A 14946-nucleotide genomic window follows, 5' to 3' on the forward strand; every position below is an offset into this window, starting at 1 on the left:
TTTTTTTTTTTTTTTCTCCTCTCGGTCGGCTCAGGCTGGAGGGAAATACTGAAAAAAAAAAAAAAGTTTCCATTGTTAACTAAGAAAAAAAACCCAACAAAAAACAACCACCGTCGCCGTGCTTTGGTGGCTGTGGGTTCAAGACACACGATGCATTTTCCACTGGCGGCATCGGCGTGCGGTGCGGGGCCCGGCAGAGCCCCCGGTCAGCCCCGGCACCGCCCGCCCGGGGGGCATCCCCCGCCTCTCCTCCGCATGCCGGCCTCCCGGCGCTGCCGGCCGCTCCAGCGCTGCCCGCGGCACAGCGCTCAAGGCAAAGGGTGGTGCCGCCAGCGCCGGCGACGCGGAGCCAAAAGGCCACCCACCTCCCCGGGCACCCCGCTCGAAGGCACCGGCCAACACAGCCCTCTCCCCCGGCATCCCCCTTCCCCAGGCACCACGGCTCAGTCCTGCTGCTTCTCAGCGTCTTGGTCACAAGCCCAAGGCTGGCGCGAAGCCCTCCCTGCCAGGTGGCGTGGCTTTGGATGAGCGCATCCCAAGGGAGGTAAGATGACCCCCACAGCTCTCAAGAGACAGGGTCGATGGCACTTTGACTTGCTGTGATGTTGCCCCAGGTTTAGGCAGGGCTGCAGCTAACTCGTTCAGGACACCGTGCGTCCTTTTTGATTCATGGAGGGACACAGCACTTTTTAGCTCCTGCAGCCCCCAGGCTTGGGTCCTGCTTGGCAAGAGAAACAAGCTTTTGGCTGTGATACAGCCTGAGTTCTGTATCAAGATAACTCATTGGAAATAGTTGTCTGTACGTCAGCACTTTAGGAGAGCAGGCTCTCAGATTCATTCTCAAAGCAGTAGTCAAGGTCAAACCCAGATGGCAGTTTTGGGGTTGGTATGGACTGGCCAAAGGGAAAAAAAAAAAAAAAAAAAAAAAAAAAAAAAAAAAAAAAGAACAGCAATTTGCCTCTGCTAGGATTTCATAGCTAGGAATTTCCCCTAGAGAGGGAAATTGATGTCACAGCAGTTCAGCTTTTCTGTAATTAAGACATAACCTCTAGAGCATAAACGGGGGCAGAGAATTGGCAGAAGGTGTGGACTACCAATCCCGCAGGCAGGCAGACAGAGACACCCAAAATGAGCTTATGTTTGTTTTTCCAGTAAGAAAAATGCTATTTTGAATTCAGTGCAGGAAAAGAAATTTATAGACTCTTTCCACTCCAATTCATTTCCTTACAGTCTGTGCTTAGTTGGGAACTAGTCTCCGTGAAATAAAGTGTGAGATCAGTCTCTCCGAGAAAAGTGACCCTGCTCAGTGAAATGGCACTATTCATGGCATAAGCTTACCCCTGTGTGCAAATATCTGCAGATTCTGTCATCTGTTGCTCACCTTCTCTCGTGAGCATGCACGTGTCGAAAAGTAGGAACATTTGAAAGAAAGAATAAATCCAGGCATACAGGCAGATAAACAGGTACATTCTTTCTTTAAACAGCTGCGCTTTGCTATGCTATGCTGGTAGCATCTGCAAATACTTGGAAGCATTACTGCACATCTGTGTGTGGAAGTTTTGACCATTCTTTGGGGTGAGAGAAGAGTATTTATATATAACACCACTGTAACCACAATGTGTGCCTAAAGTCCCACCCTTTCCTAAAGTCCCACAAATTCAAACAACATCAAAAATTCATCCTATCAGAATAGGACAAAGGAGTGGTGAATTTGCCATGGCACATTTAGAGATACAAAACTCCCTCAAGGGAGACCTGGCCTTAAAACGTGGCAGCAGTTTTGTCAAGTAACGGAGCTAGAGCTGTTCTGTGGGCATTATATACAATGACAAGTTCTATTTATATAGGAAGGGACTAATAAAAGTGCAAAGAGGAAAATAAAGTCTGGGGATAAGTCTTCAACTGTTCAGAACCAGTGGGTACATGAGGGAAATAATTGTTTCCAGACTGGAGCCAGGCAGCAGTCCACATTGTGTAGTGAAGAAAGAGCAGACAGCTTTCAGCACACTTGTTTCCAATCAAATGGAAGCCAAGTGTTTGAGGTTAGCCTAAATGAAAAACACAAATGATACAGGTTGATAGTCTAGTCCAGAGACAAGGATGGAAGCAAGAAAAGAGAAAAGTTGCTTTCACAGACCCTGGGCACTCGTACTGCTGTAGTTACTTGATGTTGCTGAGGAGCTTTCCCCGTGGCTTTTGGCAATGTTGCCTTAGGTGCTGTACAAAGAGAACAAAAAGATCGTTCCACTCTGACTCTCTTAGTGTACATTCTTCAAGTAAAACTCCAGTGTTGGGTGTTAAAAGATCTTTCTTCTCCCTAAGCTATGTTCTTCATTTAAATTTATACTTCCTGATTCCAAAGAAAATCATTACAGTGCTTAAGGACACAGAAACAGGCTGGGTTAGGGCAAACAGTTGATCCAGCCAATTTTTGTCTTGTCCTTCTTCAAGGGACTGGAGCCATAAAAATGAACAGGATCTTCCACTTAGGAAGGGCACATATCCACTGCAGAATGTATTTAGTCTGAAATAAAGTGAGGACAGACACTTAGAGAAGGGAGCTGTCCTAACTGTGTGACATTTCCCACTGACACACTGGCTAGAGGCGCTTAGGGAAAGAAATACCGCAGCCGTCAAAGTTAATGGCCTCCCAGCAGCTCTGTGAACTCGAAGGGAGACACGTTAATTATCATGTTTCATGGAAAATTAGTTGTCCTGAATGTGCTCACTGTGCCCTATGAGCAGCATGGGTGGCCCAGCTGGGCTATGGCTGCTGCACCCCTGGGCCCAGGGCTGCTGACCTGTGGGGAGGTGGCTTTTTGTAGGAGTGATGGGACAGCCCTGCCGTGTGGGATCCAGTGGGAGCAACAGGAGACCAGTACAGTGCTGGTGACCCTCTCAAGCACAAGTAGAGCTGTCCTTTGCTATTTTATACACCCTCTTCCCATGGAGTTGAGGTCCTAGTTCGCATGTACTGAATTGAAGAAGAACCTCTTCCTCAATCCAAACCACAGTAACAGGCAAAAAAAAACCAAATCCAAAACACCTACTGAAACAAAATCCTTTACTGCAGAAATACCTCCTTCTGTGGAGAGGGGAGAATACTCGCATGGTCGATGCTGGTCATTGTAATCACTTGAATCCTTGAAGACACATAATTATGGTGTAGGCTGCCTTATAAAGCTAGAACAGGACAGAATGGACCACAATCTACTTAGCATCAATCCAGTTGTAAAAAACCCAGAAAAAATCATAACAATTTAATCAAAAAACAACTACAATCCCCAAGTACCCTCCTCCTTCCATTCTTCCTTTATTATAAGAGAAGATATTACTCCCTGTCATGTTTTGGATTGGTTGGGCAAGACAGCCTTCCCTGTGTTTCAAAGATGAGTTGTCTAAACTGTCACTGTTCATCCCATCCAGCATCAGAAGGACTGTCAGCACCCTTGCAGTGGAAGTCGGTATCTGACAGCATTTCCTCACCAGTGAGTTGAATCTTAGACTTATGTAAAATACAGAAATAAATGGATAAATGCAGAGAGTAATTGTACAATCAACAGACTGACTTCGTGTTCATGCGAGCATGACAGACAATAAACCTGGCTAATATTTTACAAGAAAAAGAGCCACAGAAGACACAAGCAAAAACACAACACTGAATTACGTGCTGAGAATTGTCTCTGTTGAAGCAGGTGCCTGTCACAGGCACAGCACACATCTGCCCTGTCTGAGCTGGCAGAGGAAACTGAGGCCTGAGAAAAGGCCTCTGGATGCTTATCTGGCACCAGCCCTTCTGCCTTCCCTCAGTGGTAAAACAGGTCAGAAAGAAGCTGGTTTTCCCAGCTCTCAGTGACCTCTGAGCTGGGTTATCCGGTCATTTTCTCCCTTCCCGCTATCCCACAAGAACACACATAATGGCAGAACTAAGCAGTGACTGGTTAATATTCTCTGTGCCAGCTCCTGTTCAGGGAACAAGAACACAGGGCTCTGTAAAGACACCTGTAGCTAGTCTCTGTGATTTAGGGCAGTCTACTGCACCTACATCTGCCTGAGCTTGTAGGTCCTCCCAGAGCACAAAGGAACCAGTTTTCTTCCCTGGGAGCCTCCTCCACGCATTCCTGGCTGCACCTCGCCCTGTGCCGCACCAACACCTACGGCTCGGCACGGCCAGGAAAGGCAGCCAAAGATCTCGGCGATCCATTCTGGGCTCTGCCCCTGCTGTGCTGTGGGGCTTGAGCAATGAGGTGATTGCCCATCTGCAGAACAGGCAGAATGGACTGAGACATCCTGTGTCTTCTGGGGACTTCGTGTCTGTGACCTGCCTGAAGGCTTATACACACCTGGGGGCCTTGAAGGAAGGGACACGTACACTCCACTCACCCACGCCCAGCACACATCTGCAGAGCTTTAGTGCTGAGCTAAGAACATCAGTTTGCCTCACAGGCTTCAGGATTAGCAGCTGGACTTTGAAGAACTGTTAGAGAGCTCAAGAGATTGAGACGAATGTATGGAAAACATTATGCATAGTGCATTACTCTAACAAGTAGTTATGTACACACAGTATGGGCAAGAATGTTTAGGAACTCTTAAACAAACACAGGATATGACATTTCCTCTTGATGCGATGCATATATGGCTGTGGTACCTTTCCCTCAGCTGGTAAACTCCCCAGGGTGAAGATGGGAAGGTCTGATGTGAAAGCCTGGTTTTATGTCTGGGTATGGCCAGCAGTTTCACTGCCACCCTTCCTGTTTTTTGTGGATTCCAGGGAAGAGCCCAGCTTTGCAGCTGGTATGTGCCACAGCTGTGGTCCTCTGTGCTCCAGCAGGGCTTTACATAGGCACTTTGGCTCACAGTTGCTATTTGCAGATAATAGGAATATAAACATGTGCGTGTTTGGGGACTAACCCATGATTCAGCATAAATGTTTCCTTTTTTTTTTACACAGACCAAACTACAGGCAATAGAGGCACATAAAATAAGTATTGTCAAATTTTACTGACATTCAGTAAAACTAAAACCATAAAGGGGGATCCTTCCCCACTGAGGCTTGAGGCTACTAAAAGTTGTACCCACGTCTGTTAACAATAGGAATAAAACAATTAGAACTCAAATACTGCTTCGTTATCTGAAGAAGTTTTTCCTATTTATGGGCCACAGTTATTCCACTAGACTGTGACCACACCGCCATAATTGAGCAGCTTTGCATTTATTTGAGATAGCTGTGATCATGGCAGGAAAAAGACAAGCTGTTTTCCAAGTGAGCAGCATGTGTCACATAGACTTTTGTGGAATCAATAGTATAGGAAGGGGCTATGAGATTCCACTGCACCTTTTAGGGATGAGCATGGAATCACAAGAAATGCTGTCCAAGTTTCCACTCTGCAATGAGTGATATCTGTGTTTTGAACAACTGGGAGAGAGAGGGCACTGAAGAAGACATGATTAATTTTTTTTAAAGTTCATACTGAGCTGTGGCCATTTAATTTTAAAATAAAACATTTTGGTTTTCTCCAGGAATCTATTTTTGCTTGCAGTATAATTATTTTAAGGATTTACCATAATATTGCTACAATAGACAGATGTTTATCTTTGTTCCTATGCCTTTGAAAGGAAAAAAAAAAGCTGAACTTTGAACGAGTGCAGCAGACTTAAATAAACTAGCAGGTCTAGGTTGATTCTTCATAACTTTAAATATCTAAAGCAATAGAGTTATGAAAATATTCCTCAATGATGTTGCCAGACAGCAGAGTATTATCTGTGCTGTTTTCTGTATGCAGCACTGTTCATTGCTATGCAACAAATCGCAAAGGTCAGCAGACCCTGACCCTGAAAAGCAGCTGTGTTATAGCAGTCACTGGAAAACACCAGTCCTTGCACATAAAATTGCTTCAAGCAAGAACATCTTTCCCAGAAAGACTGAGATCTGCATGCTGGATCACACTTTTCCTCTGAACAGCTAGAGGTAAGTAAAGCCCTTATGGAAAGAACAGCATCCATGTCCACCTAGGGTACGTTCAGAACTGTCACAAGTTTCTATACATACATCCATACATCCAAATATGCCCAGGCATAATAAGGGGGCACTCTAATAGCGCCAAGAGCAGCTTCTCCAGCTGCAACTAACACTAGTCAGAGCCTTATTTCCTTGCTGCCTCAGCTCTGGAGATAACCACTCTTGGAGCACCCTGGAGACATTCACTCCTGGAGCAGTGAACTGCTCTCTGAGCTGCCTCCTCAGCTCTGGATTTGAGCAGCAAATTGAGCGATGCTGGATTGTCTCCTTTGCTGTGTTCCCACCTCTTCTGGCTGGTATGCCCAGGACAAGCCTTCCTCTTGTGCTGCCCTTCTTCCTCCCTCAGGTATTTCCAGGTTGCTCCTGGATCAGCTGAGAGGGCACTTGTTTAAGATTTTTAAGTCACCACTCAGAATTCTAGGTCATTGGCATTTCTCACTCTAGTGCCATGAGCTCTCTAGTACCAGGCAACACTACAGCTTGAGTTTTCACCTCTGAGTAACTAAATTGAAGAACTTAAACCCATGTTTAGACGCCTGAGTAAGAAGACAGATGTCAAGATCTGGGATGCTCCCTCACACCATCATGAAGTTTGCCATTCTTCATGACTCTCTGTTCTTCAAGGGAGGGGTTCCCAATCCTTCTTTTCCTTTGCAAATGGTGAAAGATAGTTCATGATCTGGCTGCTTGAAATTAGGACACTAAAGACACACTACAGCTGGGGAAGATGAAGAACTGGCCAAGAGGGGAGATATTAACCATTTATTTCCTGTCTTGCTGAATGGGGGTTGATGAGCTAGACTGCAGCATCAATGGTTCCTAAATGTTATGTATTTTCTCCCCACCTCCTGCTGGATGGGGACTGATACCATGTAGTTCCAGCTGGCTGCTCATTTCTTCCCAGGAGAATTCATGTATTTGCTTGAGTAACTTAATGAGATGTAAAAGCAAGTAGAGAAGAGGGCCTGCAGGTCCTCAGCAGAAATGCTGTTCACTTCCCACTTGTTCTTCACTCCTTTTCCATCCTTTGCTTTCCTCCTTTCTGGGCACACCTATAGGGCCTGTAGCCCTTGATGTCTGAACCAGATTCTCCATAATCCTTGACAGCAGCATTCCAGACGGGATTAGGTAGGACTTCAGGCCGGCCTGAGCCAGGCAGACCTGGCAGAAGATGGAGCTGCAATGGGCACGGCAGAGAGGCTCAACTCCTCCTCCCTGGTGGGGAGTCCCCGCAGCTCCCTCCAGCTGGGACTGCACCCACACTTCGGCCACTCTGCCCACGGGCTTCTGGTGCTGGCAAAGAGCAGGACTTGTCTGGTGAGCGGGACAGAAAGACACCAGCCTGGACAGAAAGAGCATGGAAATGGGAGAGCCAGGAGAGCTGATGAGGCTCGGCTGGCTCCAGTGCCAGCTTTGCCCTCAGAGATGGTTTCTTTGATGTCTCTTCACCCTGTATGGACACAGCCTGCACCCCCAGCTAGAGACACTGGAAAAGCTGGCAGCTGTTGTGGTCTTCTCTCCACTGGGAACAGACTGAAACTGTTTTTCTTCATGGCTGTTTTATGAGGAGTGGGAAGAGAGCACCCGGGCAGAGCACTAGGATCAACTTTACAAATGTGTCTCCCTTTGACAAAAAGTTTGAGCTTTGCCAGTTCCTTTATGTTCTCTCTCACTGGCTGAGGACAGCCTTGTCCTGAATAGGAAAAGGGAACAGTGCAAGAGCACAGATGTCTGACATCTTCCTGTCTTCTGGCCCAGAGAGAGGGAGATTAATAAAAGCTGCCAGAGAAATGCCTTGGAATAACCCTTTCTGGTAGGAGACACAGTATCCTGGAAACACCCATCATTTGGCAGAGACACTCACTTCATTCCTTAGCTGCACAAGCAAATTTCTTTAACTCTTTTCAAGATAATTTTTGGACTAAATTGCAAGTGTTTTATGTTAAAACAAAAAAACAAACAAACAAACCAAAACAACCAACCAAGCAAAAGCAACAAAAAACCCCAAACTCACTTTGTTTCTTTCCGTTTTACATATGTGGCATTTCCTAAAAGGAACAAAATGTTGAAACAATGAAATATTTTCCTTTTTTACAGCCCTATCTTTCATTAAGAGACAGTTTGCCTAACATCTCTCCTTCCCTGTTAAGATGATGGATGAGGCTGAACAACACTTAGAGGATCCAGTGAGGTGCCATTTGCGTCACCAGCAACAGTGGTCATCAGGGAATGATCTACCATTTCAATTGTTTCAAAGAGAGACGAAGAGGAAAATGAAGCAGACTGAGATTTATTACAGTGCATGGAACAGGCTTTGAAGTTAGGCAAATGGAAATTTGGATTATTTGCAGGAAGAGATTCTGTGTGAGGCTGTTGAGTTAGGCAGGGCCCCGGTTTTGGAGGAAACATCACGAGTGTACTCAGACTCGAAACCTCCAAGAATGACAGCTGGAGGCTGCCTGAGCAATCCAGAAAGTGGTGCCTCAGTGATGGACCAGAGAATGGAGTTCATCATCACTGCCCTTCTCAACCAGCTGGGCACAGCTTTTCCCTGGATGTCATTCCATTATAGTTGCCAGAGGAGCACTGGAAGGGACTGCAGAATATCAGGTGAAACTCCGGTATTCTACAAATCGGCTTCCATTCTGCTGCAGAAGGCATTCCTTTGCACACTTGAGACCACCAGAGAGGGGGACATGAACTCTAACAACTAACAAGAGGCCAGCCATCAGATTTACTGCCTAAACAGTGATCTCACCAGAACGATTTTTACATGGCCTCTTACACTTCCCAACTCCTAACCTGAAAGCCCTGAAGTACCTGCACTGTCACTTTCCCATCCTCTCCCAGGGAAATCAGCCTGGATGGAAAGTGACAAGTATACACAAGTTCTGAAAGCTGAGCCAAGGAGAATGAGAGACGAAATGCCTATGTTACTGGAAGTGGTAGGTGCCCTAGGAAGCCTCCCTGAAATTCCTGAGACACACACCAGCAACTCTTTCTCTACTCATCCTCACTAAAACTTCTAAATTGTCAGTGTTTTAATGCTCCCTCCATGCCATTTTCTCACCTCCAGTCCATAAAGCTCATGGACAGTTCTGCTCATGGAGAAACCTGTAGTAATTCCATGGAAGCAAAAAGACTGAATCTGATAGGAGTTGCAATCAGACCATGAGGATTTAGTAGCAAATTTTACAGGGAAAGAGAGAACTGAGGGTTCAGGCTGTTCTAAAATAAATTGTTTGACCAAACACTTGGTAAGTTTTTCCTCTTTGTTCCTTTCTGCACACAATTATTTGTCCCAGTAGTTAGATTCACACTTTTTCAAGTCCAAGCTAATTTCTTTCACAAGATTAATCAGCAGCTGGAGGCATGTGATATCATGGACTTTGACATTAGCTTGTCAACAAATACTAAATTTTTTTTTTTTTTAACTAAACAGCTGCAATGATGCTTTGCTGGCTGGTGGCCAGCTGAGTCTCTCCACAGAAATGTAACACTCCTTGCCTCCGTTTTCCCATATTCCCAACTTTTTTGCTCTCTGATGGAAAACTTGACTTCCATGGCAAGACACTTAATGGCACCTACAGCTGCAATGCATCCAAGAAAAATATACTGCAAAGACCAGGAGAGTCCTTATAGCCATGACAAAACAAGGGTTCATCCCTTTTCCTTTAGAGGGAAAGTTGTGCTGGGGCAGCTCCCGTGCCCTAAGGTAATAAAACAAATAGATTTTCATTTCAAATGGAAGATGGATGGAAGGAGGTTGGAGTCCCTCAGATGCAGGCTGGCAATATGAACACACACTCAATTGTATTTACAAGGAAATAAAATGTGTCTCAGCTTTTGGACATCCAGAAAAAGGATGATGATCCTTGCAGGAAGAGTGCAGGACAATTTTCTGTTGATGAAATTTGCCTGGCAGTTGTTAAGAGATGTCATCTACCAGGTTTATCAGAGATAGACAATGCCTGAAGTCAGTACTTCACTTCATGCTCGGTTAAAAATCTGATTAATGACACTCATATTTTTCTCCCTCAAAACAATACTCTCCCACTCTTAATGCCTAAATGATTTTCAGAGGGGTCTTTTTTTGTCCTCAAGCTTTGGGTGAATGGTACCCTTTGCCTGGTACAGTAAGTTGTAAAAAGGGAAGGTTGGGCCTTGAATTATCTAAAAACTTCAGGGGGTTTGTCAAGTCCTCTCTCAAACAAGGTACTGGTTTGAAAAGCCCACACCTGGTCTAACCTCTCTCAGTGATAAATTCTGTCTTTGGGAAGGTAGTCTTGATGGGTCGGTTTTGGAGTAATTTTCATTTTCAAAGTGTGCCTAACACACTTGTGAACATAAATGTTGATGAGTTTGGGTTGATTTAGTTTAATTGAGACATTAGCTGTATTGCAAGCAAATGGATATGGAATAGCTGCTAGAGGACTCAGTTTTCCAAATCATTACAGAAGCATGAGATTACAGTCAAATATTTTATGTTAATATGCTTAAAATTATGGAAGCTTTTTCATCAATAAGTAGAAAATTATTGCAGCAATTCTGAGTATCAGCAGGGTTTGAAAGTCTAAATAATTTTGCTTACATTTGAAATAATCAGAATGATTTCAGAATAATAAACCAGATCAATCCCTGGGAAGACTCACTTAAAGTGGATTGCATCCCACCTGAAATAAATGTTGGCTCTTTCGCTCTCACTTAGATAATCCACTAAAAGACCCCAAAAGACTAACAACTGTAGCTGGAAACACAAATTACAGTCTGCATATATCACCCTGTTACGTCCAAAGAAAAATACCAATTGATCTGAATAGGCTACAGATCAGGTCTTATACTCTACACCTAAATTAAGAATTCATCTATCTCTGGGAAAGAAATTTACCAAGTTCTCTCTTCCAGAATTCAGTTCAAATTCCCTTCTGTTTCTGAGGAAGTACTTTTTTCCACACTTCTTATTTTCACTTGTACTATCCAAAGATCGAAAGCAAGTATTTACATACAAGGTGCTAAATAATCTGCTGAATTCAAATCAGTTTCCACTGGGTAGGTACAATTTTTTCCATCCACATTTAAGGTAAGCACACTGGACCAGCCTTTCTTTTAACAAGCCAATGCAATGTAAACAGGAAGAATGGATAGGTAACTCTGCAGATGGAAGAGCTCAGAGCACTTGGCAGTGAGGAGGCCAGTCCTGCCCAGGGCACAAGTCAGACAGTGGAGGGCAACAGCAGTGACAGTGATGTCCAACACACTGCAGGGAAATAGCAGCAGAGAAAGCAATAAGGGCTTTCTTGCCCTCAAGCCCAAGGCAGGACCACCCTGGGGTCTCGGGACTGCATTGATGGCCTTGGCTCTTGTATTTAGAGAGAAGAACAGAGATAAATAGCTTAAAATAGCTAAAGCCTTTTTCCTCATTCCTGTTCTCTCACGGTTACGTTTGCATGATGAACTTCAGTGAAGCCAACACACTGGGTAGGTGTCCAGAGAGTGGCTGTTCTTTGACACAGTTACTGTCTGAGCTCTGTTGTAGTAATTTATCTGCAGCTGTCTTGGCTCAGCTTGGCCCTGCCACAGTTTCTCAGCCTGCATGGAGAGCCTTTGTTTTCCACCATATCCTCTCCCTGCAGGTGAACAGCAAAGTCCAGACAATTTGCTCTGTGTGTCTATCTGGGCCAGGCCTTCCATGGTCCTCAGGCAGCTCAAGGAGACCCTTCTTGCTCTGCCCAAACTACCAGCTTCTATTAGCTCTGCCCATAATATTCCAGTGCTTCTTGGGCTCACATTCATTGTCCTCACGCTGCTGTTAGTGTTTCATAAAACTCACAGAGTCAGACCCAAATGCTGAATGGAAGAGAATCACTGACTCCTACAGGCATTGAATCAAATTTTTCCTTTACTGAAAGACAAGCAGTCTTGCAGAGAGTATTGAATCTAAAAGCTGAGTGGAGAATCATTGCTTTTGCTGTTTGGGTTCCTGAGGGGTAAATATAAAATAAAAGCATATGAAATCAAGCCAAGAAAGGGCTGGAACGAGCAACTCCTGTCTATTTCACTTTGAAAATGTACTTAGCAACCTTTTCTTTACAGTTAATCCTACGGGGCAGCCGCTGAGACACGGCTGAAAGTTAAGAGCATCACCTCAGTTACTGAAGCAGTGCTAATCAATCCACAGAGCTGGGTTATTCCACAGAAGAAATGAAGAGACATAGGAACCAGATTTCTGTTTTCTATTAGCATTAATTTCTTTTATCTGGAGAACCCACAGGTAAATGAAGGAGGCCAGGAGGTGCCAGTCAGGGTACCACATGGAGAAGGGGAAGCCATGCCTAGAAGAGAAGCAGCCCCACAAGCACAGCAGTGGGGCAGGGGCTTGCAGCCCCAGCCCTGCTGCTCAAAGCTCTTTGCCCAGGCTGCGAAGCAGAAGCTTCACCTCAAGAACAACAAGTGTACAAACATTTCTGCATGGGTGAAAGGGGCCCAGATGAAAAAGTTCAAGTTTGGGGCACTGCTACTCCTAATATTCTCCCTCTTCCCCCTCAGGGACCAACTCCCAGCGGCAATTGGATGCAGCACTGACCTTTCAGGACTTATGAAATGCAAACACAGCTTTATTTACTTCCTGACCCTTGGCTCAAAACATCTGCAGCTTTATAAATGAAAAGCAACCACTGTGATTTAGCAACTTCTTCTGCCTCTGCTTCATTTTGCCAAAAGACAGAGGCCACGCTGTGATGTGACCACGGGTGCTGCAGTGACATTTGAGAACTATCAGTTGGACTCCCCAGGCAGCTGGCACCACTGCTTTTCATCTTGTGTAGCAGGACAAAGCCTGGCTGGTCAGGTAAAGGGCTACAGCTGGAGATTTTAGTCAAACCGAGAAAACAGATTGAAAATGGAGCCTTCTTCCTCAGAAACATCTTGAGTTTCTGTTCCAGACAAGACAGCTGAGTTGGCCATCTCAGCTTCTATTGTCCCTCCAGTATGTGATAGAAAAGCTGCTGCTGTTGCTCCTTTTGTGCCTCTATTAGAAGAAAAAGCTGATCAAGTTTTGCCAGATCAACCCTGGGCCATGAGCACAGGATTTTTTTTTCAGGAGAGCTCTTGGCAAAGCATTTCATCTCTCTTCTTCCTGAAGAATCTCTGGAAATTTGTTGGAAGCAATTGGTTCCAGTGTATTCGGTGGGGTGATGCTGGAAACTGCATAGTGGTTGCTGAAAGATTCTTCAAAAACAAAGGACTTCTGCAAATATTTGAAACTGAGTCCCTGCGAATGTTCATTTGTCAACCTAATCTTCATGCATTCAGCAAAATGGAAAGGAGTTCTCCAGTATCTGCCTCATCTGACAAACTTCAAGCACTAGCAGCAGCAGGTCGTGCTTTTGGCAAGGTAAACCGGTTCCTTTGCACATGAAAGAGCTCTCAGGATGCCTCCTAGGACAGAAGTAGGTACATACACAGTAAGCCTTTACAAGGCAGGAGATGAGGATGGTAGGGAATGTTCTGATTTTGTTTCTCAGGTTATTCTCAGCAAGTCCTGACACAGTATTTCTTAGTGGCAGATATACTGAAAAAAATAGGTTTTGGTTATTTCTGATTACTTTAAGCCCAGGAAGTGGAAAGATAGTGTCATCATATTGTGCTTTTTTTGTACTTGATCCATATCTTGCTGTACCAAAAATTTATATTTTCTTGTGGCATCTGCTGAATGCTGACAAGAGAGATGTTAGCATCATGTTAGTACCGACAAATTCATTTCACATTGAAATGGCTGAAAACAACTAATATTTATGGTTTTACATAAATTTTGATGCTTTGGAGCATTCTACACTTCTCTGCTCCCAAATGACAAAAACACAAGGAGGGTTATGATTTAACAGAACTGTATTGTAACATTCTATTCAGCTTCAACTTTAGATTTAAAATGCCACTATGAGGCCTTTTTAATTTCCACCTCTGTCTTTTTTTTTTTTTTAATCAAAATCTTAGTTATCATAGCTTTGGCTTTCTTGGTTTGGAAATTACAACTATCTAACTAACTTGTCTCCTCTGCCTTTTTTGTACTATTCTATTACGACCCTTGTTTCAAGAGAGATGACATCACTTGCCACGAACCTGTAAGTTGTGTAAAAAACAGCACCTGATGCACTCTCACCAGACCCAAGTCTGAAGGAAGGCTGCCTGAGGAGAAGTCCAGACATGCAGCCTGTGGTAGAAGCAGCTTCCAAGGAGGAGAATGATCCCTTATCACCATGACTCCGCAGACAAGGAGTTGTCCAACTCCATCTGATACTTCACCACACAATAATAACTCTTTTCTAGTTGGCTTGTCCTGTCTCTCCAATCTCTACACCCCGAGGGGCTGCTTTCAGAGAGATGAACGAGTTTGTCCCAGCCCAGGGAAGCCAAAAGCCCCAGGCTCAGCAAACCCCAGAAAAAGGGCAGCACGTGGATAATCCAGGAGCTGCACCAGCAGCAAAGGCCATCCCCATTAAACACATCACTCATATTTCCTGGTGAGTCAACCCTCTTCCTCCCCTCAGGTCAGACTAAGGGAGAATGCAAGGAACAGGTTTTGGGTTTTCCTGTCCATCCTACATTAGATGGGGATGTAATGACAGCATTGCAGCTGGCAAAGCTGTCCTACGGGAGTCACACACCATCCTTCCTGTCTCCGTGGTGAGTGGATATGCTCTTATGGCACAGTGGAAATGACACAGTCCAGTGCTCAGTGACTGCTGAATGCTCAACAATGGCATCAGTCAGGGACTCTGGGATTTGCCAGAACAAGTGCTGTTCAGGAAGCAATTCCCTTTCCACTCCTTCCCTCCCTTTTTCCCCCTTAACCCTTCTTGTTTTTCTCCCCATCTTTCCTTCTTTCCTTTCTTCTTTCCTTTCTTCTTTCTTCTCTCTCTCCTCTTTCT

General features: G+C 44.7%; 1 long non-coding RNA gene across 1 annotated transcript; it reads left to right on the forward strand.

Annotated features, from left to right (window-relative positions):
* Positions 1 to 49: 49 nt before the first annotated feature.
* Positions 50 to 13099, forward strand: LOC136359568 (uncharacterized). Its single transcript, XR_010743306.1, has 4 exons — positions 50 to 544; positions 5784 to 5968; positions 8117 to 9276; positions 12113 to 13099. It is a non-coding gene; the product is annotated as an uncharacterized lncRNA (long non-coding RNA).
* The last annotated feature ends 1847 nt before the right edge of the window (positions 13100 to 14946 follow it).

This window comes from Sylvia atricapilla, chromosome 3, assembly GCF_009819655.1.
Source record: "Sylvia atricapilla isolate bSylAtr1 chromosome 3, bSylAtr1.pri, whole genome shotgun sequence".
NCBI lineage: Eukaryota > Metazoa > Chordata > Aves > Passeriformes > Sylviidae > Sylvia > Sylvia atricapilla.